The sequence below is a fragment of the Palaemon carinicauda genome, chromosome 43, assembly GCF_036898095.1.
Source record: "Palaemon carinicauda isolate YSFRI2023 chromosome 43, ASM3689809v2, whole genome shotgun sequence".
NCBI classification, from domain to species: Eukaryota; Metazoa; Arthropoda; class Malacostraca; order Decapoda; family Palaemonidae; genus Palaemon; species Palaemon carinicauda.
Window position 1 is genome coordinate 52,838,515 of NC_090767.1, and position 23,157 is coordinate 52,861,671.

Genomic DNA, 23,157 nt, shown 5'->3' on the forward strand with positions numbered 1-23,157 from the left:
CCATTTCTGTCGTATTCGGGGAGTACATCCAGATCCGGATATATACATGAAAGGTCAATGGATCCCATGTGTAAGTGAAGCTAGATTTTTAGGGTTGATATTTGATTGTAGGCTTACATGGATTCCACACTTAAAGGCATAAAAAGCTAAATTTCTTGAGGCTCTGAATCTTTTAAAAGTATTGTCCCATACATCATGGGGAAAGGCCGTAAAACTATTTTAAAATATACGAGGCCTTAATTTTTTTTCAAAAATTAGTTATGGATGCGAAATATACTCCTCAGCCACCCCAAGCCGGTTAAAAATATTACATTCTATACATCATGCTGGTATTAGATCGTCCACAGGAGCGTTTAGAACCTCACCTATCACAAGTCTCCTTGTTGATGCTAGGGAGTGTCCTCTAGACCTTTACCGAATGTCCTCTATAATTCGGCATTGGTTTAGGTTGCAAAGACCCTAATTCTTTAACCTTTCAGACTGAAAGCCTTGTAAGGCACTCAACATACTTTGAGTTGCACCCAAAATCTCCTCAACCTTATGGCTATCGGGTGAAACAATTATTTAACAATCTGGATACAATTAGAATTAAGGTGCTTCCATTTAAGATATCATCAACCCCTCTGTGGAAATTACCAGATATATATTTTTGAAAATATTTTTGGTGTTAAAAAAAAACATGACTGAATTAGAAGCTAGGTGTCTTTTTATGGAACACGAAGAACATAGGAAATCAACTTTTATATACACCAATGGCTCCAAATCTGATGCTGGCATTGGATTTGGAGTATATAGTAGTTCTTAAAACTGTAGAGGTGCACTTCTTCCAATGTCTAACATATTTACTGCTGAAATATATGGCATACTAATCGAAAATAAGATGAGAGAAATTGCGTATTAAATATATTTGTAGAAAAAAAAGTTAACTTGTTCCTTGTCTTACATTTCCTCCTATGTTAATTTCTTGTGTATATATGACAAGACTTAATTATCGCTTTATATATCATGTTTGCATTATCTTTCCGTATCTCTTCACGCCGCAAAATGAGTTTTGCGGGCACTCTATCCCATAATAGATAGCTGCAAAGCTTCTTAATCTTATAGGTATTACTGTAATTGGGTTTAATATTACCTGTACCATAAAAGTATCATTAATACAGTTCTTAATCTTTATTTTCTAACATTCTACCGTGAAATGAGATATAATAACATCTTGCCATCATCACATTGTAATTCTTTAATACGAAGTAACAACTTCTAGATAAAAGGAAGAAGAAGAAGAGGTAGTTCCCTACGATGTAAACAAACAGTAAACACAGTTACAAATCGAACCGTGAATGTCGTATACCTCTGTATAAATTGACGCGTGTCTCTGCTAATACACAATTGTATATTGTTACGTATTTTTAGTTAAAAAGAATACTTTGTGATCTACGTTTTGCAACTGTAGGTATTAATCCCAGGTCTTTTGTGTACCGGAAATAAGACAGAAAGGAAAGGTAACGTGGAGAAGGGCGTGTTGGCAATTCGATTTTCCTTATGAGATACTTTTTACCTTTGTCTTATATACGCTATTATGGCGTCAGTTTTAAGATTTTCCGGAATGTTTAGGTTTACATTGTCAGGAAGGAAGCTGGTTAGGAAGCAACCTCAGGATTGAGACATTCTTAGGGTAAGTTTAGGCTACGGCAATCTAATGGGGGTCCAGAGGGGTTCATATTACCCCCTGGTAGGTAAGAAGGTAAGGCTATGGCTCCTATGTTAGGTTATGGGGGAAGATCTTAAGGTTAAATGAGGTAAATATGGCTTTCTCCCAGTTATTTGCATTAAAACAGTTCAAAGTAATCCACAAATACATCAGAAACACATCATATTTTCTTCATTAGGAATATTGTGCTACAGTAAATATTTACCCACGTTTTGATTACTGACCTGGTCTGTGACAATCAACTACAAAGGCATCAAATAAGACTTAAGTAGTTACTTAGTATTGTATATGAAGGCTAACGTTAAGATTTTAATTATCTTGGAGACAAAAAGGAAAAGATTTATTTGACAAGCAAATTCTCAGAACATTTTATGCAAAGGAAGACCGCAATTTTAAAGAGAAATTTGGAACTGCTAAAAAACCCTTCGGAGCCTTTGTATATCAGCAGCCAGTTCCTCCTGCTTCCTTAAAAAATGGACAGCAACTAACCTAAACTTAACCTTCTAACCTAACCTACTTATTTAACTGGGATATAATGCCCCCTCCCCCCCTTAGACTGCCGTATTCTAAGTCAGTCGCTATCATACATACACCGCAACCCTTTTGATATTTGATGATCATTTTAGGATTTAGGCCTCTATAATCACATGTTGAAGAAAGGATTCATTGTGTGTCTACAGGTTAGAGTTGTATATAAAGGACGTGATGTCACAGATAAAATTGACCGGAGAATTATTGGGTCCTTTGATTGGCCAGACAGTAATGTATTGGATCCTTCTATGGTTATCGCTCATTTTTAAACACAAGACTTACCCGGTGGTTGTATAAATATAGCTTTAGTCCCTGACGTCCAGCAGAAATTCAAAACTCGCGGCAATCGCTAATTGAGTAGCCAGGTGTACCACCAGCTTCCTCTGTCGCGAGGTACTTGGAACCATTCCATGATTCCTCAGATCTTCCATGCCGCCATTGCCGGCGACATCGTTGGATATTCACTCGTGATTTAACCTGGAATTTTGCAGTTATCTTTGGTGATGTACTACTAATTTGGTTATTGGCTTTCGCTTGTTTGATTTTGCTTTCGGCTTTTCTTGAACCTTGATTGATTTTGATTATTTTGACCTCGTTTTAATCTCTCTATTTAATATTCAAATTAACTGACCCTTCTCCCCCTTATAAAAAGTGTGTGAAAGGATGTAAGACCCGGCTTCCTAAAGCCTCAATTGACCCCCACTCAATTTGTGTTAAATTTAAGGGTGAAGTATGTGAGTTAAGGGATCGGTGTGACGAATGTGTTTTGTTGTCTGAGAGCGAGTGGCTGGAATTTGACAGCTACACTCGTAAACTTCAGAGAGACAGAATTAGACGAAGTTCTTCTCGGTCTAGAGAATTTTCTTCTTTCCATATCATTGAACCTAATCCTTCCCCTGTAGTGGTAGTTTCAGATCCCACTACTGTACTGTAACCGCTGAGCCTACGCTTAAGGACATGATGGTCGCTATTCAAGCCCTGGCAGTTAGGGTTGAATCGCTTACTGCGGACAGGAACCAACTTATGACTGATGTTGATTATTTAAAATGTGTCAGTGCGAAAAGTGCGGTTAATGTGTTTTGTGCAGTGGAGGGTGCGTCTGCTCGGACCTGTTGTTCACCTAGCCTTAGACCTCTGCCAAGCTTCCAAGGAATGCCGATCGGCGAAAGGGAACGAGAGGCATTATCGCTCGAGCAGACGTCCCCTCGAGCGTACCTGTTGACGCTTCACGGGACGCTCGCCCTCACCATGGGAAAGGCGAGGTTAAGGTGTTTACCGCATCTTCGGATGACGCAGCGCACAGCAGAGGCTGGCGTCAAGCTTCCAGACCTCTTAAGAGGAAAATGGATGCAGTAGATCAGCATCGCGCTGGTTGTAGCCACTGGAGCAGTCTGGAGTGTTTTCCTTCTTCTAAAGACGGTTCTCCTGCTAAACGTCCTGTTAGGACGTGGATTCTGACATATGTCTAGTCCAGCCTGTTGCAGAACAAGTTCTTAAGTCTGGTATCACTTCGGTGCATGCTCCGCCGCCACCGTCAGACTGGTTGTCGTCTCCTGGACACTGTGCGTTACATGAGCGATGAAGAAGGCGAGTTTGTGGTGGAAGTAACTTCTCCCGCTTTACCACAAGTTAACCCGAACTGTAGTATGCTGCAAGATATGCAGCAACAACTCTCTTCTTTGATGCAAACGGATCAACCTACGGATAGCAAGAGAGTGGCTCGCCAAGTTCCCAAGCGTCGGGAATCTTCACAACTTGATGCTAAGCGTAGTAAGGCGGTTAGTCAAGAGGCGCTTGACGACGGACAGCTTTCCAAGCGTCAGGCAATGGAACACGGCGCTGTACGACGTGATAAGGTTTCTGTGAAACGTCGAGACCCTGATCCACTTGATGCCAAACGTTAAGCGTCCAGGCGTGACGCCGAGCGCCAAGCGACCACACGTGATGACGATCGGCAAGCAGCTAAATGTAACGCGAGCGTCAAGTTAGACGTGACGTCGAGCGGCAAGCAGGTGACGTTGAGCGTCAAGCAGAACGTGACGCCAAACGTCAAGCAGTCGGACGTGACGCTGAGCGTAAGAGTCTCGGACGTCGTGATGACACCAGTCGTTACGAGCGTCAAGATCGCAAGCACATTATTTCCGATCGTAATGATCGCGAGTGACTTCTTTCTGAGTGTCGAGCGTTGGATCAATGTGACGTCGAACATGATGATCCTGCACCTGTGGCTGACAGTAGTAGAGCCCGTAAGGACGTCTCTACTTTGGTTAGTGTTATCAGAGGAAGGGATTGATGATCACCTTTCCACGGCTGACCTTTTAGAAAATTTCCTGGAGGAAAATTTTTACGGAGGAATTTCCTGATCATAGTGTTCCTGTTGCTCCACGTTCCCCACCTTCGGAGTTTACCCTGGGAAAGGCAGCGAAGGCTTCTCTTTTCACCGAGACGGTTCTCTCTCGGTCATCGAAGAGAGCTTTAAGGATGTTGGGAGACTGGATGCAGTCCAAAAAAGAACAAGGCAAGACAGCCTTCTCTTTTCCTCCAGCTAGATCAGCCTCCAGGTCAAGCGTGTGGTACGAGACGGGAGAAGTTCTCGGCTTGGGAGTTCCTGCCTCTGCCCAGGGAGTCTTTTCATGCGTGGTAGAATCTCTTCGTCGGTTGGCCATGAGAAGGACCAAGATTCTCTGGTCTACTTCTGAAATTGATCAACTCCTCAAAGGCGTCTTCAGAGCCTTCGAGGTTTTCAACTTTCTGGATTGGACTCTGGGAGTCTTGGGGAAGAAAGTTTCTACCCTTAAGGATACTGACACTGATAGTATTATCCTGATCATGTCTTGTATGAACAAAGCCGTTAGAGACGGCTCTAATAATGAGTTGGCAGCCCTCTTTTCAGCTGGGGTTCTTAAGAAAAGAGCACAAATGTGTTCTTTTCTTTCCGTGGGGGTCACACCCTTTCAGAAGTCTGAGTTGCTGTATGCACCGCTTTCTCCCTCTCTGTTTCCTCAGGAGTTAGTAAGAGAGGTTGCTTCCGCTTTGACCCTGAAGGCCACTCAAGATCTAGTCTCTAAGACTGCAAGGAAGGTCCTACCGACTTCCTTTACTAGCCGCAAACCGAAAGAAGAGACTCCATTCCCTCAGTTTTCACAGCTTTTTCGAGGGAAACCCGTCAATAGGGGTAGTTCCAGGCCCGACGGGAGGAGAGCAAGGAGGAGAGGTTCCAGATCTGGGCGAAGCAGAGTCTGATTGCTTTCACCTTCAGACAGCAGTAGGAGCCAGACTGAACAACTTCTGGCGAGCGTGGGAGAAAAGGGGATCAGACCCTTGGTCCATTCTTGTACTGAAGGAGGGATACAAGATTCCTTTCATTATGAAACCTCCTTTAGTTTAGATCCGGTAGATCTTTCTCCCAGATACAAAGAGGAGTCGAAGAGGCAGGCTATGCATCTCCAAATGTCTCTCTTGTTAGAGAAGAAAGCAGTAGAGAGGGTACGAAACTTGCGGTCACCAGGGTTCTACAACCGCCTTTTCCTGGTTCCCAAGAGGTCGGAGGGATGGAGACCAGTCCTGGATGTAAGTGCACTCAACGACTTCGTTCAGAAGACAAAAGTTCTCCATGGAGACACCAAAGACTGTGCTAGCAGTAGTAAGAAAGGGTGACTGGATGGTCCCTTTAGACCTCCAGGACACTTACTTTCATATCCCCATTCATCTGAGTTTCAAGCGTTACCTGATGTTCATTTACAGGAAGGAAGTCTTCCAGTTTCGAGCCTTGTGTTTTGGCCTCAGCACCGTTCCTCTCATTTTCACGAAGCTTATGTTAAATGTAGCGAGCATACTGCACTCGAGAGGCATCAGAGCCTCCTTGTATCTGGACGACTGGCTACTCGGAGCTCATTCCTTCAATCGCTGTCTGAAGGATCTGCAAATGACATTGAGATTGTCAAAGGAACCGGGTCTTCTTGTAAACACAGAGAAGTCCCAACTGATTCCATCCCAGAAGATCCTTTATTTGGGGATGGAGATTCACAGTCAAGCTTTTCGGGCTTTTCCGTCGCCCTCAAGGATGGAACAAGCCCTCCTGAAACTTCGTACTTTTCTAGAGAAAAGAATATGTTCTGTGAGAGAGTGGATGAGTCTGGTGGGAACCCTCTCCTCACTGGAGCAGTTTGTTTCCCTGGGAAGACTGAATCTCCGTCCTCTTCAATTTCACCTCAATCATCATTGGGACAAGGAAAAGAGCCAAGATATGGAAAGCATTCCCGTTACGGAACCAGTAAGAAGTTGCCTCCAATGGTGGAACGGTCCGGGCAAACTTCAGGAAGGTCTCTCACTGGAACAAAGGAGCCCAGACCTTGTGTTGTGTTCCGACGCCTCGGACTCGGGGTGGGGAGCAACACTGGGCAAGTTGGAAATCTCGGGTCTGTGGACAAGTGATCAGGAGAGCGTCCACATCAACCAGAAGGACCTGTTAGCAGTCCTGTTGGCCCTCAAAGGTTTCGAAGGGTTGGTATGGAACAAAGTGGTGCAGTCAATGCCGACAACACTACAGCATAGGCATACATTGCCAAACAGGGCGGAACGCACTCGAGGTCCCTTTACGAACCTGCAAAGGTTCTTCTCGTTTGGGCAAAGGAGAGGAATGTAACCCTCCTTACAAGGTTCATCCAAGGAGAAAAGAACGTGTTGGCAGACAGCCTCAGCAGGAGAAATCAAGTCCTGTCCACGGAATGGACATTGCATCAAGAGGTTTGCAAGAAACTTTGGCGGATTTGGGGTCTTCCGTCCATAGACCTATTCGCAACCTCGAAAACGAAAAGGCTGGACACGTACTGCTCCCCAGTTCCAGATCTCGAAGCGGTCCACACAGACGCTTTCCTGCTGGATTGGTCTCACCTGGACATGTATGCGTTCCCCCCCCCTTCAAAGTTCTGTACAAGGTGTTACAAAAGTTTGTGTCTCATGAGGGAACCAGATTAACTCTAGTGGCTCCCTTTTGGCCATCAAGAGAATGGTTCACAGAGGTACTACAATGGATGGTGGACATCCCAAGAAGCCTTCCTTTAAGAGTAGACCTACTCAAACAACCACACTTGGAAAGGCACCATCATAACCTCCGAGCTCTAGATCTAACTGCCTTCAGACTATCAAAAAACACAAGAGTCAGAGGATTTTCGAAGGAGGCAGCTAGGGCTATCGCTAGAGCAAGGAGGACTAATACCATCAAGGTTTACCAGTCCAAGTAGGAGGTTTTTAGAGAATGGTGCAGAGTCAACTCAGTTTCCTCATGCAGTACCTCTTTGACTCCGATTGCTGACTTTTATTTAAACTTAGAAGAAAACGCAACTGTTCTTCCTCTACCATCGAGGGGTACAGTAGTATGTTAGCAGCAGTCTTCAGGCACAGGAACTTGGACCTCTCAAATAATAAAGATCTACAGGATCTTCTCAAATCCTTTGAGACTTCTAAGGAGCGACAACAGGAATCACCAGCCTGGAACCTGGATGTCGTCTGGTAGTTTCTCATGAGCGACAGGTTTGAACCCTTCTTTTAAAGATCTCACTTTAAAGACTTTTCTTGGTTAGTCTGGCAACAGCTAAGAGAGTCAGTGATGTTCATGCTTTCAGCAAAGCTATCTGTTCCTTGCAACTTGGAATCCTAGCCAAAAACGAACGCCCTTCTCATCCATGGCCTAAGTCTTTCGAGATTCCGAACCTTTCCGATGTGGTTGGTGAAGAATTTGAGAAGATCCTGTGCCCTATAAGAGCACTGAAGTTCTATCTGGACAGAACTAAAGAATTACGAGGCAAGTCAGAAGCTCTTTGGTGTTCGGTCAAGAAGCCCTCGTTACCGATGTCAAAAAACGCCCTATCATTTTTTATCAGGCTCTTGATAAGAGAGGCTCACTCACACTGCGGTGAGGCCGACCTCAAACTGCTGAAAGTTAAGACGCATGAAGTTAGAGCTGTGGCAACTTCTGTAGCTTTTAAACAGAATTGTTCTCTGCAAAGCATCAAGGACACAACCTTTTGGAGGAGTGAATCTGTGTTCGCCTCACATTACTTGAAACGTGTCCAGACTCTTTATAAGGACTGCTACACTCTGGGACCATGCGTAGCAGCGAGTGCAGTAGTGGGGGAAGGTTCTACCGCTACATTCCCTTAATCCTAGTATCCTTTTTCTTCTCTTGGAACTTTTGTTTTTTATGGTTGTCTGTGGAGATTGCGACAGTCTTCCCCAATCATTGATTTTAGTCAGGTGGTCAATTTTGTTCCTTGAGAGTGCCCGGAACAAGGGTACAGTATTGGATGAAGTCCTGTCAACATAGAAGTATTTACACTGGTTTGACAGCTTTTAGAGGTCTTCAGCCCCCTGGGTGGATCGCTGGATCTCATAAGGAAAGCGGACATAATGAAAGAATTCATTGGTCAGCTTCCTTATCAGATACGAACCCTTAAGCTTGTTTTGATTAACTCTTAAGGAAAATTCCAACAATGTTGGCTGTCTCTGACCCTCCACTAAGGGTGTCAATCAGCTATATTTATATAACCACTGGGTAAGTCTTGTGTTAAAAAATGATATTTTCATAATAAAATAGATTTTTTAACATACTTACCCGGTTGTTATATATAATTTAATTCCCCCTCCTCCCCTCTAGAGACCTATGGGCATGGAAGATCTGAGGAATCATGGAATGGTTCCAAGTACCTCGCGACAGAGGGCGCTGGTAGTACACCTGGCTACTCGATCTGCGATTGCCGCGAGTTTTGAATTTCTGCCGGACGTCAGGGACTAAAGCTATATTTATACAACCACCGGGTAACTATGTTCAAAAATTTAGTTTGTTATGAAAATATAATTTTTCCTAACTATACAAACCTCAGCTATTTATACAAACCCGCCCGCCATCCCTATCCCCCTTGAAGTCCTACCTCCAAGCAAAGTGACTAAATCACAGGTGTGTGAACGGGAGTGGTAGCAAGCTACTCCCCCCCACCCCACTACCCCCGCTAACTAGCGGTGTGGGTAGTTAACCCTCGCTAAATTTTAATGACTCGTCATTTCAGCTCCGCCGAAAGTATAACCCCTAATAAATAGCTAAGGTTTGTATAGTTTGGAAAAATACAAATTATCTACGAATTTGTCATTTGTTCCGTAACCGAAATACAAACCATGCTATTTACATAGGGTATTACTTTCGGCGTAGCTGAAATGACGAGCCATTAGATTTTTAACGAGGGTTAACTACCCACACCGCTAGTTAGCGGGGGTAGGGGAAGGGGTAGCTAGGTACCCCTCCCCCACCACACACTGGTGAGTTGTCTCACTTCACTTTTGGCTCGGACAATGAGTAGACGTGTCTCTCTTGTCCTCGCATTTTTGACAGCCTTAATTTGTTTTCTTTTTCTCAGACTTGTGTGCTTGGAAGTTGGCCTCGCCCTTCCTCTACAATCATGCGCAAGTGCCCTGGACTCTCTGGCTGCCCTTGTGGGACCTTCATGTCTGCGGAGGACACGGATCCTCACACCTTATACCCGCAGTGCCGAGGCCAACGGTGTGACAGGGAGTTAAACTGCAGTGAATGTAGGGAGTGGTCTGCCTCCCAGTGGGAGAAGTTCAGCCGGCGGCGTAAGAAGAAGTCCTTGAAGAAGGAAGGCTCTAGGGACTCTTCTTCTGCCGCCCGAACCTCCTCCGAAGCTCCCACTCGATCGGTCTCTCGTGAGAGGCCGTCGTGTGGTAGCGCAGGCCCTAGTTTTGTTTCCCGACCTCGGGGTGCGGGAGAGGGCGTTGCCTCCCATAGCGAGGCAGCTCCCCCTCCTCCTCCGGGGGAGGACATTATTGATTTTGTTGAATTCGACCAAACTGTGTCTAATACCTAATGATTTGTTTCAGCTTTGGGCTTCCTTGGGGCTTAAGGGCTCGCCCTCCAAGGAAGCCCTGTTTGACCTGATCCAGTTGGGGGCAGCTGTCAAGCAGTCGCCAGCAATACCAGAGGTTCTCCCTTTGGATATTGTCGACACTGTTATGGCAGAGGCTTCCGAGGGGTCTCGTCAAACCTCTGTTACTGCTGCCGCTGCAGACGTTGCTGAAGGCTCTCCTTCCCCCTCCGAACATCCTTCGAGGAAAAAGGTGAGTCCCACGGTCTCTCCTGCGAGTGTTTCTCCCCCTCGGGGGAGCGCACTGACAGAGACTCCTCTTCGGAGAACTGATGATGTGGACGCCCTTCCTCGAGGTCGACTTCGCCGCAAGGCTCGTCGCCCTCTTCGCCGTAGGGGTCTTCCTTCTCCCTATAAGGGAATTAGGAGGCGCCTCTTCGGGTCCTCCTCACCGTCTCCTTCCCCTGCAGAGGAGCCTCCTCGTCGGGAGCAGACCGTCGCAGCCTCGTCCTTGGACCTCTCCGTGGATCGTTCGCGATCTCCTTCGCCTGCAAGACCTTCTAGACCAGTGGTTCTTAAACTTTTTTGCCTTGCGCCCCCCTTCTGCATTAAGCCTAGATCCTATGCCCCCCCCCCCTCCCCACCCTTGAAATTTCTGCCAAAGTAGAAAGTATTATTTCAATAAAATAAACGTTCATAGAAAATGGGTAAAATAAATATATTATGATGAAACAAAATTTTATCATAATCTTTTTTTCAAACTGTTTTAGCATTACAGTATACAGATTACAGTTATTACATTGATAGAAAATACTGGAAAAAAATACAAATTACTGCAAAAATAAACATAATTTTTACTCTTAATACAATCATTCATGGATCATGACCACATAAAAAAATATTACACATCCTCCTTAGTAATTGATTTTTCCATATTTATGTAGTATTGTAAAACAAAAGCCATCATAATTACTACATTTTTTTTTCATTGTTACTATTTTAACTACTTGCGCCCCCCTTGAAAGCTCCTGGGGCCCCCCTAGGGGGGTGCACCCCCCAGTTTAAGAATCACTGTTCTAGACCTTCCGACCTGCCTTCGCTGTTCCTGGATGATGATGCGCAGTGGGCGCCCCCACACCCTGTCATCCGACGGGCATCGGTCCTTTCGGGGAAAAGGGACTCTACCCACGGTGTGGGTAAGTGCCTTGCGCGTCAGGGTTCCCCTGCACGTGCAACTGCGCGCTCACGCGCCCTGCTGAGTTGAAGTCTTCAGACTCAACGCGCCAGCGCTCTCCTCTCATTCTTCAGCGCCCTGATGTTCCGCGCGCCATCGGTCCCCAGAGCGCCCACAATCACCTGCTTGCCAGCGCGCACCTGCGCATCCTGTCACTGATGTGCGCTCTGCGCGCCAACGCTCACCATCGCGTCCACAATCTTCGGATCTGGACGCAGGCAAGGAGTTTACTCCTACTCCTCGCCCACCTGCACATCACCGCGCGCGCATCCCTGCGCTCCCTTCTAGAACTACTACGCGTAGAGCGGTCTACGAGCGATCGCCCCAGCGTTCTTCTCCTACGCGCCAACGATCTCCCGTGCGCCCACGTGTTCTCTCGCCTGCGCGCAAGCGCTCACCAACGCGCACACCTTTTGGAACGCCACAGGTCTCCGACGCGCCCACGTGCAAAATCCCCTGTGCGTAGTTGGTCGCCCATGCGCACCGGGCCCAATCGTTCGCCTACGCGCCATCAAGAATCAACACGCCATCGGTCGCCTACACGCCAGTACTCGCCACCGATCCCCGACGCGCCGTCGTTCTCCTACGCGTCACCAGCGATCTCCGTTGGCCCACCGCGCACTTTCACCAATGCGCCCTCTCGCCAGCACACCCACGTGCCCACTCCCCCTCTCGCCAGCACGCCCACTCGCCCTCTCGCCAGCACGCCCACTCCCCCTCTCGCCAGCACCCCCACTCCCCCTCTCGCCATCACACCCACACGCCCTCTCGCCAGCACACCCACACGCCCACTCGCCAGCACACCCACACGCCCACTCGCCAGCACACCCACACGCCCACTCGCCCTCTCGCCAGCACACCCACTCGCCCTCTCCCCAGCACACCCACACGCCCACTCCCCCTCTCGCCAGCACACCCACACGCCCACTCGCCAGCACACCCACACGCCCACTCGCACACCCACACGCCCACTCCCCCTCTCGCCCACTCGCCCTCTCGCCAGCACACCCACTCGCCCTCTCGCCAGCACACCCACACGCCCTCTCGCCAGCACACCCACACGCCAGCACACCCACACGCCCACTCGCCAGCACGCCCACTCGCCAGCACACCCACTCTCCCTCTCGCCAGCACGCCCACTCGCCCTCTCGCCAGCACACCCACTCGCCCTCTCGCCAGCACACCCACACGCCCACTCGCCCTCTCGCCAGCACACCCACTCGCCCTCTCACCAGCACACCCACACGCCCACTCGCCAGCACACCCATACACCCACTCGCCAGCACACCCACACGCCCACTCGCCAGCACACCCACACGCCCACTCGCCCTCTCGCCAGCACACCCACACGCCCACTCGCCAGCACGCCCTCTCGCCAGCACACCCACACGCCCTCTTGCCAGCACACCCACACGCCTACTTGCCAGCACACCCACACGCCCACTCGCCCTCTCGCCAGCACACCCACACGCCAGCACGCCCACTCGCCCTCTCTGCCAGCACACCCACCCGCCCACTCGCCAGCACACCCACACGCCCACTCGCCCTCTCGCCAGCACACCCACACGCCCACTCGCCAGCACGCCCACTCGCTAGCACACCCACACGCCAGCACACCCACACGCCCTCTCGCCAGCACGCCCTCTCGCCAGCACACCCAAGCGCGACCACAGACCCGCGCTCCAGCAGTCGCCCCCACAAATGCACCATCGCGCGACCCCTTTTCTTGCCGGGATACGCAGCGCGTGCAACCGCCCAGGGCGCGTACGTCCAGATCGCCTTCGGGATTCCCACCGCGCAAGCGAAGAGCCCCCATCCAGGACCAGGAAGAGTCGACGGAGAGGTCCACGCTTTTTTCTTCCCTTTCTTCTTTGCAGGCAGGCCCCGCCCTGTCCACTCCGAAGGGTCAGGAGATCCCCTTCCCTCCCGCGGGGATAACTGACGCTGCATCAGTTAACCCGTCAGTCCTGGTTTCAACAACTAATGAAAGCGGTGGTGCAGGCTGTGAAGCCCGCCCTCGCTGATTTGGGTCTGAAGCCAACGACTGAATCATCCCCGAGGAAGAGAAGGCGAGGAGTGGACATCGTGGTAACTTCTCCCAGGGAGAAGTTCGCTCCCAAGAGGTCGGGTAGGAAGGCACCATCCTCTTCGCAGTCATTTTCTCCCTCACCTGTGGACGAAGTTTTTCTGTCCTCGGGAGAATCCGTCGAGGAAGGGGCCTCTCCCACGGCACCAATGGGAGGAACCCCTCCTCATAGGAGAGAAACTTCTCGCGTGGAAGGTACCTTCCAGACCTCTTTGTTGGAGTCTTGTATCCCTCCCAGGAGGGAACCCAAGGATACGTCCAGAGCCAACCAGACCCAGGGAGAACGTCCACGTGTCTCCCCAAGATGAGCCTTTGGGGACAGGAGACTTGGCTGCCAGTCCGCAGGGAGGAGAACAGCACGAGTCCGAGCACGCCTTCTGGCAAGTCCTGAACTTGATGAGGCATCTCAACAGGTTCGAGGACCCGGAGACCGCCCCTCGAGAGGGGAAGGACAGAGTCTACGGCACCCAGAAGCCTCCAAGAGCCAGCGCAGCCCTGCCTTGGTCTCAGGGGGTGGGGTGAAAGGAGCCAGAGACAAAGTCTAAGCCCAGCTCGCGGAACTCGCCTCCTCCAGTCGTTCTATTGCCGGGAACAAACTCCTCCCACCTCCTCGGTTACATCAGAGGAGGTACTTCGAGATCATGGGGGAGTTCAGTTTGGCTCTTCCCCTCCACCATTCGGTGGAAGAGCTCACCAGGGGAACTTCTCTCGAGAAGCTCTCCGCCCGGCAGGTGACATTCTCGGCCTCGGAGATCCTGAGCCAAGAGAAGGTCGCGAAGTGTGCCATGCAGGCCACTTCAGGGCTGGATATTTGGCTAGGGTCTCTGGGCATCCTATTGCACTCTGAGGACCTGTCCAAGGAGAGCAATAGGAAGGCCCTGGAGACCTTCCTTCTCTCGGGCATGCGTTCGATCGAGTTCCTAGCTCACCAGGTCACCAACCTGTGAGCGAACTCGATTCTCAAATGTCTTGACGCGGTGACCAAGAGATTCCTTCCGAAGGTCCCCGCCGTGGATGTCTGCAAGCTTAGGCACTCTTCCATCCTTGGGAGAGATTTGTTCGAGCCCATGGACATAGAACGAACAGCTGAGAGGTGCAGGAAGTCTAACCAAGATTCCCTCCTCCAAAGGGCCCTTTAAGCCTCCAGCTCCTCAACAGCAACAGCAGCCTCGCAAGACAATGAAGCAGGCACCGGCAGCTAAGACAAAGGTGTCTAAACCGCAGCCCTTTCCTGTCAAGGACAAGAGGGGCGGAAAGTCCTCCAGGGGAGGAAAGAATCCTAGAGGGAGCGGCCGAGGTCGCAAACGCTAGGATCGGCAGTCCCCCTGCGTGTCCACCTGTGGGGGGAAGCCTAAAGAGTTGCGTGCACAGGTGGCAGCAACATGTGGCCGATTCCTCGACGGTTTCAGTGATCGATCAAGGTTATCGCATCCCATTCATAACATCTCAACCTCCCCTGACAGCGAATCCAGTGTCGTTGAACTCCTATGCCATGGGATCGGCAAAGGGGTCAGCCCTTCGGGCAGAAGTCGAGACCTTGCTCAAGAAGGATGCTCTCCAGGAGGTCGACGACGGCTCCCCAGGCTTCTTCAGTCGACTCTTTCCTGTAAAGAAGGCGTCTGGAGGCTGGAGACCGGTCGTCGATCCTCATCCCTGAACAAGTTTGTCAAGCAAACTTCGTTCACGATGGAGACAGCGGACATGGTCAGACTTGTAGTGAGACTGCAAGACTTCATGTGTACACTGGACTTAAAGGACCGTCTTCCAGGAAGTACTTGAGATTCTACCTAGACAGCATGACCTACCAGTTCAAGGTACTGTGTTTCGGTCTCTCCACAGCACCTCAGGTGTTCACCAGAGTGTTCACGCGGATTTCGGGTTGGGCTCACAGGAACGGCACCCGTCTCCTGCGTTATCTGGACGACTGGCTGATTCTGGCAGAATCAGAGTCGACCCTTCTTCGACACCAAGACAGGCTTCTAGAGGTTTGCCAAGATCTGGGGATCATGGTAAATCTCGAAGTCCTCTCTGCGCCCAACCCAGAGACTGGTATATCTAGGTATGACGTTAGACACCAATCTCCACAAAGCCTTTACATCAGACGACAGGATAGCAAGGCTGAGGAAGGTCGCAGAACCTTTCCTCAGGCGAGAAGAGCTCCCGGCCCAATCATGGTTATGTCTTCTAGGTCACCTAGCCTCTTTGGCCCACCTAGTTCCGAACAGCCGCCTCAGGATAAGATCCCTGCAATGGCGACTCAAGTCACGGTGAAATCAGGGCACCGATTCCCCGGACTCGGGTTCCCATAGGACCCATGGAACGGGCGGACCTACGGTGGTGGCTGAACAACGAGAACCTATGAAAGGGTGTAGATCTTCTCGTCCTTCCCCCGGATTTGACTCTGTTTTCGGACGCGACAAAAGAAGGGTGGGGGGGACCACGTTCTGAACCAAAGGATCTCAGGCCTTTGGTCAGAATCAGAAAAGTACCTCCACATCAACCTGCTAGAGATGAAGGCTGTCTATCTGGCCCTTCAACAGTTCCAACGGACCCTGGCGGGCCACTCCGTAGTGGTGATGAGTGACAACACCACGGTAGTGGCTTATATCAACAAGCAGGGAGGTACCTTTTCACGACAGCTATCCCATCTTGCAGTAGAGATTCTGAGATGGTCCGAAGCCCACTCGATAACACTTTCAGCTCGCTTCATTCCAGGCAAGAGGAATGTGCTCGCCGACAGTCTGAGCAGAGCTACGCAGATAGTGAGTACCGAGTGGTCTTTGGATCCTCAGATAGCCAACAAAGTCCTGACTTTGTGGAGTTCCCCAACAGTAGACCTGTTCGCGACAGCCTTGAATTTCAAGCTGCTCCGGTACTGCTCTCCAGTCCCGGACCCCAAGGCTCTCTGGCAAGATGCCTTTCAACAGCGGTGGGACAACGTTGACGTTTATGCCTTCCCACCATTTTGTCTGATGAGAAGGGTGTTCAACAAGACCAGACTATCGGTCAATCAGTCTATGACCCTAATAGCTCCGCTATGGCATCACGCGGAATGGTTCCCGGACCTTCTGCAGCTCCTGACGGAGCTCCCGAGAGAACTTCCCCCGCGACACAAACTACTCAGACAGCCACACTGCAACATCTTCCACAAAACCGTAGCTTCGCTTCGGCTTCACGCCTGGAGACTATCCAGCGTCTCCTCACGGAGAGAGGATTTTCGCAGCAGGTTGCGGTGAGGATGTCTCGGCACCTGCGCAAGTCCTCTGCCTGAGTCTACCAGGTGAAGTGGAGAGTCTTCTGTGGTTGGTGTCGTGGGAGGGGTATCTCTCCACTTGATGCCACTATTCCTGCAATAGCGGAGTTCCTCGTGTATTTGCGGGAGGAAATGCGCCTTTCGGTCTCGGCGGTGAAAAGCTATCACTCAGCCTTAAGCCTAGCCTTTAGGCTGAAAGGAATAGACATTTCTTCTTCGCTGGAACTTTCCTTACTCATACGTAGCTATGAGATTACCTGCCCTCAGTCGGAAGTGAAACCTCCTCCTTGGAACATGGTTCGGGTCCTCAGAGCTCTGAAGAGACCCCCGTTCGAACCATTACACCAGGCCTCTGATCGACATCTGACTTGGAAGACGGTTTTCCTACTCGCGTTGGCTTCGGTCAAACGAGTTAGTGAACTTCATGGTCTCTCATACGACATCGCCCATTCAAGGGGATGGGGGGAGGTAACGTTCAGGTTCGTCCCTGAGTTTGTTGCCAAGACTCAGAACCCTGGGGTGCTGGACGCACGGTTCGACTCCTTCAGGGTCACGAGTCTACGTTCTATAACAAGTGACCCAGACTATCTGTTATTATGCCCAGTGAGGAGTCTGAGGCGGTACTTGAAAAGAACAGCTGCAGTTCGTCCCCTCGTGCAAGCATTGTTTGTGAGCACGGGAAGGACGAAGAGGAGGGTCACCAAGAATACCATCTCGGCCTGGATTCGAAGGGTTATCCACCATGCCCTGAATCCTGACCCCCCTCCGTCACGTCGCCCTAGGGCACACGACGTCAGGGGCATCGCTACGTCCCTGGCCTTCAAGAGAAACTTATCTGTGACGCAGGTGCTACAAGCTGGTGTCTGGAAGCGTCAAACGACCTTCACAGCCCACTACCTGCAGGACGTGACCCACAGGAGCCTCGATACCTTTTCTATTGGCCCTGTGGTGGCTGCACAACAGCTGGTCTAAACCTCAGGCTCCTTAATGGACAAGAAGCAGAAGGTTGGGGGCATTGTTACCCGGTCTTAGTGTGCGTGAATGAAAGAGTATGTCTGGCCCTTAATTCTTTCTTCAATCTCCCCTCCCTTGGGGAAAGCAGCATCCTGGTCTCTGCATAGCTGACCTCAACCTTTGCAGGTAAACCATGCTCCCTTGTGCTCCTAGTATTAAGGTTAATACTGTTGCGTCCCCCATACCCTGACGAGGTGGTATTGGGAACATCCTAACCTAGATTTCCATATAATGGACTCCAGGTCAACTTCCTAGGACGAGTCACACATCATTCCTCCACACACAAGCTTATGTAGGCCGCACGTTCATTGCAAGCAAGGAACTTGCGAGGTGCAGGAGCTCCCTATCTCGAGTGCTGCCCACTCGGTTTTTGAGCCCCCGGGTAAAGCCAAAGCCAGTAAGGCTGGGGACTTTCCACCCTACCTAAGGGTAAGTCACCCTATGTAAATAGCGTGGTTTGTATTTCGGTTACGGAACAAATGACAAATTCGGAGATAATTTGTATTTTTCTTAACCATACAAACCTTAGCTATTTACACATATTTGCCCGCCAGCCCTGTCCTCCAAGTCAAGTCCTACCTTTAAGTGAAGTGAGACAACTCGCCAGTGTGTGGGGGGGAGGGGTAGCTAGCTACCCCTTCCCCTGCTAACTAGCGCGGGGGTAGTTAACCCCCGTTAAAAATCTAATGGCTCGGTCATTTCAGCTACGCCGAAAGTAATACCCTATGTAAATAGCTAAGGTTTGTATGGTTAGGAAAAATACAAATTATCTCCGAATTTGTCATTTTTTTCCTAGGTTACATTGCCCTGTAATACAGTAAAATAATACCCATTAGCCACCCCCCGATAGGTAAGTAGGTAAGGACATGGCTTGTAGGTTAGGTTAGGGGGGGAAGTTTAGGTAAATTGTTGTCCATTTTCCATGCACACGTGAAGAACCGGCCGCTGATATACAAAGGCTCCCAGAACTCGACACCCATTTGCTACACAGTCTTATTTTGAGTTTTACGAAAGGGAGCTCTTCCATTTTCACCTTATGGTCTTAGCTGGTCAAATTTACTGCAGGACAATATTCCTTATGAAGAAAGTAAGAGTGCCTGGTTTATTTAAAAACATTTTGAACAAATCTGAATTTCAAATGAAAATACTCGGGAGAAATTAGTGTTTTTAAAAGTATGGATTTTTTGCAATTCTACAAGTTACGGTATAACTCTGAGTGTATGTATGATGATGGCCAATTAAGAATAGGGTAGCGTAAGGGGGACTTCCTCCTTGCACTGCGTTAGACCCCGATAGCTAGGGACACGGGTTGTGGGTTAGGTTATTTCGGTGTGTATAAGTTAGGTGGTGTTGTTTTGTAGAGGTTTTGCAGAATAACACACAGTTCTTGTAGTAGAGCGACCTTGTCTTACGAACGGCTAGAAATCGGAAAAAAATTCCCTTTTCTAGTTTAACCCTTTTACCCCCAGGCTATTTGGAACTTTCCAACCCTTAACCCCTGGCGTTAATTTTTTTTTTTCAAGCACATTTTGCAATATATATTTTTCAATATTAAACTTAGCCGATGATTATATAAGCTGCAGCTCTGCTGCCTGACAGAAAAACTCTACGTTCAAAATACGCCAGCGATCGCTATGCAGGTAGGGGGTGTACATCAACAGCGCCATCTGTCTAGCAGGTACTCAGTACTCAATGTAAACACAGAACCAATTTTCTCTTTGTCGTGCCACCGGCAAGACCTACTAAATTCGCTATTGCTTACTGGATTGGTTTTCACATATTTTGGTGAAGTACACATTTCTAGTTTTGAGCTTTCGCTATGCAGGTGTTTTATCTTCATCTCAAAACTTGAACTCGTTTTGGATAGATTTAATTATGGTGACAAGGAGAGTATGGACTCTCTTTCAATTTTAAATGGCCGACCCTTCCCTTAGACGGAAGTGTGTTTAGGTTTTTAGTAATTTTGCTTAACACGTTATAGATCTATATATTTTATATCTCTCCGCCTTTATTAGGCCTCTTCGATTAACTTTCCATTTATTATAAACATATAAAGATAAATTTTTATGTTTTGTTTATATGCGACCTTTCCTGATAGTAGGCGGTCCTTACTTGGAACCGAAGTTAATCAACGTTGAGCCCGTTATATCGTATTTAGCCTTTAAAGAATTTAAAACTTTTTAAAATTTAATGTTTTATGAAAGAATTTCTTTGATAGTCTTCGTACTGTTTTCAAAGATGAACTAACGTTTAGTTTTAGACTACGCAGTTGTTGACGTTCAGGACGTTCAACATGCGCTCTATCGTTACGATAGAGAGAGAGTGTATCACGGTTTCACTTTGCAGTAAGAGTAAATCAATTCTGACGTTTTGTTCATTCTTTCTTAGCTTAAATGTTTTAAATGCTAAATTAAAGGAACTTTTTATTTGGAAAACCTTTCAGTTTTTTCCTTTAGTCAAATAACATGTTTTTTTGACGATATATAATTGGGCTCTTCTCTTAGGTGCGAAATCAAGAGAGAAAGAGAGAGAGAGATAGAGACGGAGGGAGAGAGAGGAGAGAAAACGTTCCGTTCAAGCGGGTAACGTTTTTCTCGAGTTGCTCTCGTCCCTAGTCGCTGTACGGGGAGGAAGGATAAAACGTTTTTAGTTTTTTATTCTCGTCCCCAGGCTATGTGCGGTGAGAGATTGAAAACGTAGTTATATGAACTAGTGTTTAGTCTCTTTCCCAGCCACTGATTTTTTTTTTTTTATCTTAAAATATGTTTTCTGTTTTTTGCTGGTATTAATGAGCTTGCATTATACAACTGATTTCGCAATTACTACCTTTTAATGAAGGGTAGAATTGCGTGTTTCAGGTAGAAATCAGTAAAAGTTTCGATTTCAGTGAAATAAGTGCAAAACAGAAAATCGATAAAGTGATATGCGCAAAGTGTTACAGTGTTGCGTCCGAGGGTTCGTCTGTTCGTGCCTGTCGTTCACCTAGTCCGGGACCTCTTGCAAGCTCCCAAGCCCAGGGGAGAAGTAATGTCGAACGACTTATGGGTTCGAGAGGCCTTGATCAACGAACAGACGTTTTCCCTCTGTGGTTTCGGGCGTATCTACCCAAGATCGCCCCACCCACTCTAAGACGAGAGAGCCCATTTATTCCTCGTCTGCGGAAGAGGTTTCTCGTAAGAAACCATGGACCAAGGTCTCGCGGCTTATTAAGCGCAAGTCGGTCCTTTCCACGCAAGTCCAACGGCCCAGTTGTAGCCACTGGGTCAGTTTGGACTCGCTGCAGTCTTCCGACGACTGCTCACCTCCTAAGAGAGGCAAAGCGGTACCGCATCAGGCAGTCACACCGTCTGTTTCCGCACCTGCTCCTGTAGACCCTAGTGGTCTTTGCTGCAGACCATGCAGTCTCAGTTAACGTCATTGATGCAGGACTTTCGTGCGGAGAAGGTTGACACTGCACCAACCTCTAGCCTACAACCAACCACGGTTGTGCGTCCTGTGGACGCTGAGGCGACCTTCTACCGCACTCCAAGAGAGTCCTGCCACCCATGCGTTCCAGTGTACCCTGCCAGCCGCATGTTGACGTTCAGCGACGCACGGAATCTTCCGTTGACGTTCGCGAGGTACAACAACAGTCTAAGTTGTTTTGTTTTGACGCGGTGCGTCAACTTCCGCATTCTAGAGTTGTTTTGACTGCTCAGTCTAGACAGTCAAAGCAGTCTCGAGTGGACACTGTACGTCCTCACACACCTGTTGTGGTTGACAGTTCAGTTGTTGACAGTTCACAGACTGTCAAGCAGTTACATGACGTTGCCTTCTGGTCTGCTACTTATGCACCAGTGAGAGACTCACTGAGGTAACCTAGCTTTTATCGGACAAGGTTCCTGTGGATGAGGAAGTTGCTGTTCTCCCTCCTACTGATATTCCCTTGAGGACTCTGTCAGATGGAGAGGAGCCTTAAGCTGCTTAGCCTCCTATGGACTTTAATTAAATCATGATGATTTTTTTTAAGGATCTTCGTCCGGATCTTGTAACTGCTGCTCCTCGTTCGCCTAAACGTCAGAACTTACACTAGGCCTAGCTACTTCGAAGCTGTTGTTTTTAAGCTAGTGCTCTCTCGCTCTCCTAGAGAGCGTTACGTTGGCTAGGCGACTGGTTTTAGCACCAGGAGGAGTTTTTAGGGATACAGCCTTTGATTTCCCTTCTTTTAAACTGGCTTATAGAGCGAGAGTCTGATATGACACGAGAGAAGTTCTCGGCTTGGGAGTTCATGCCTCTGCCCAGATAGACTTCTCAATTCTGGTAGACTCGCCCTGGCGCCTAGCCAGGAGACGCTCCAAGTTGTTTACAGGTCAACTTCTCAGCTTTTGTCAAGCCTTTGAAGTTTTGCTGTACTATTATGTCACACATAACAAGGCTTTCAGGGATGGTAAACGGTTCCGCCTCAGTCGCTAACCCCGTCTGTTGCCACACCTGCTCCCGTAGACCCTAAATGGGCTTTGCTGCAAGCCATGCAGTCCAAGCTTGCGTCCTTGATAGAGGACTTAAATGCGGAGAAGAACCTTCTGGCCAACAACCTTCCAACCGGTCGGTTGTGCGCCCTGTTGACGCTGAGGTAACCTACTCGCGTCTGCCAGTTGAGGTGGTTCCTCCTTCTGGCCAACAACCTTCCAACCGGTCAGTTGTGCGCCCTGTTGACGCTGAGGTAACCTACTCGCGTCTGCCAGTTGAGGTGGTTCCTCCTTCTGGCCAACAACCTTCCAACCGGTCGGTTGTGCGCCCTGTTGACGCTGAGGTAACCTACTTGCGTCTGCCAGTTGAGGTGGTTCCTCCACCGATGCGACCCAGTGTGGGTTGCCAGTCGCACGTTGACGTTAAGCGACGCTCGGAGGTGGTTGTTGACGTTCAGGACGTTCAACAACCAGCAGAGGTGACTTGTTGTGACGCAGTGCGTCAACCTCAGCAACCCGGTAGGGTGTTGACTGCACAACCCAGACGGTCTAGACAGTTTCGGGTTGACGCTGTACTTCCTCGCGCACCCATGGTTGTTGACAGTTCACAGACTGTGCAGCAGTTCCATGATATTGCGTCCGGCTCCGTTACGCATCCACCAGTGCGACCAGATTCAGCGAGTCAGACGTTGCCCACTCCGTTGCCGTTTCCTCATCAGTTTCGGATGAGGAACCCTCTGATGAGGACGTTGCTGAACAAGACGATCAGCCCCCAGTCCTGCTATCCATCCAGAAGATGCTGAAGAAGGAACGCTGCTCAGTCAGGCTGTGGATGAGTCTGGTAGGGACACTGTCATCCGTGGATCAATTTGTGTCACTAGGAAGACTACACCTCCGTCCTCTTCTATACCATCTAGCTTTTCACTGGAAAAAGGACAAGACGCTAGAAGCGGTCTCGATCCCGGTTTCCGGAAAGATAAAGTCTTGTCTGACTTGGTGAAAGGATTAT

General features: G+C 48.9%; 1 long non-coding RNA gene across 2 annotated transcripts in view; it reads left to right on the forward strand.

Annotated features, from left to right (window-relative positions):
- The first annotated feature begins 1,304 nt into the window (after positions 1 to 1,304).
- LOC137633386 (uncharacterized) overlaps positions 1,305 to 23,157 on the forward strand; it is a 90,533-nt gene continuing 68,680 nt past the window's right edge. Inside the window, exon 1 of one of the 2 annotated variants that reach the window (XR_011042186.1) lies at positions 1,305 to 1,672. This is a non-coding gene — a long non-coding RNA (uncharacterized lncRNA). The remainder of the gene's footprint in view (positions 1,673 to 23,157) is intronic. The other variant, XR_011042187.1, reaches the window with a different exon arrangement.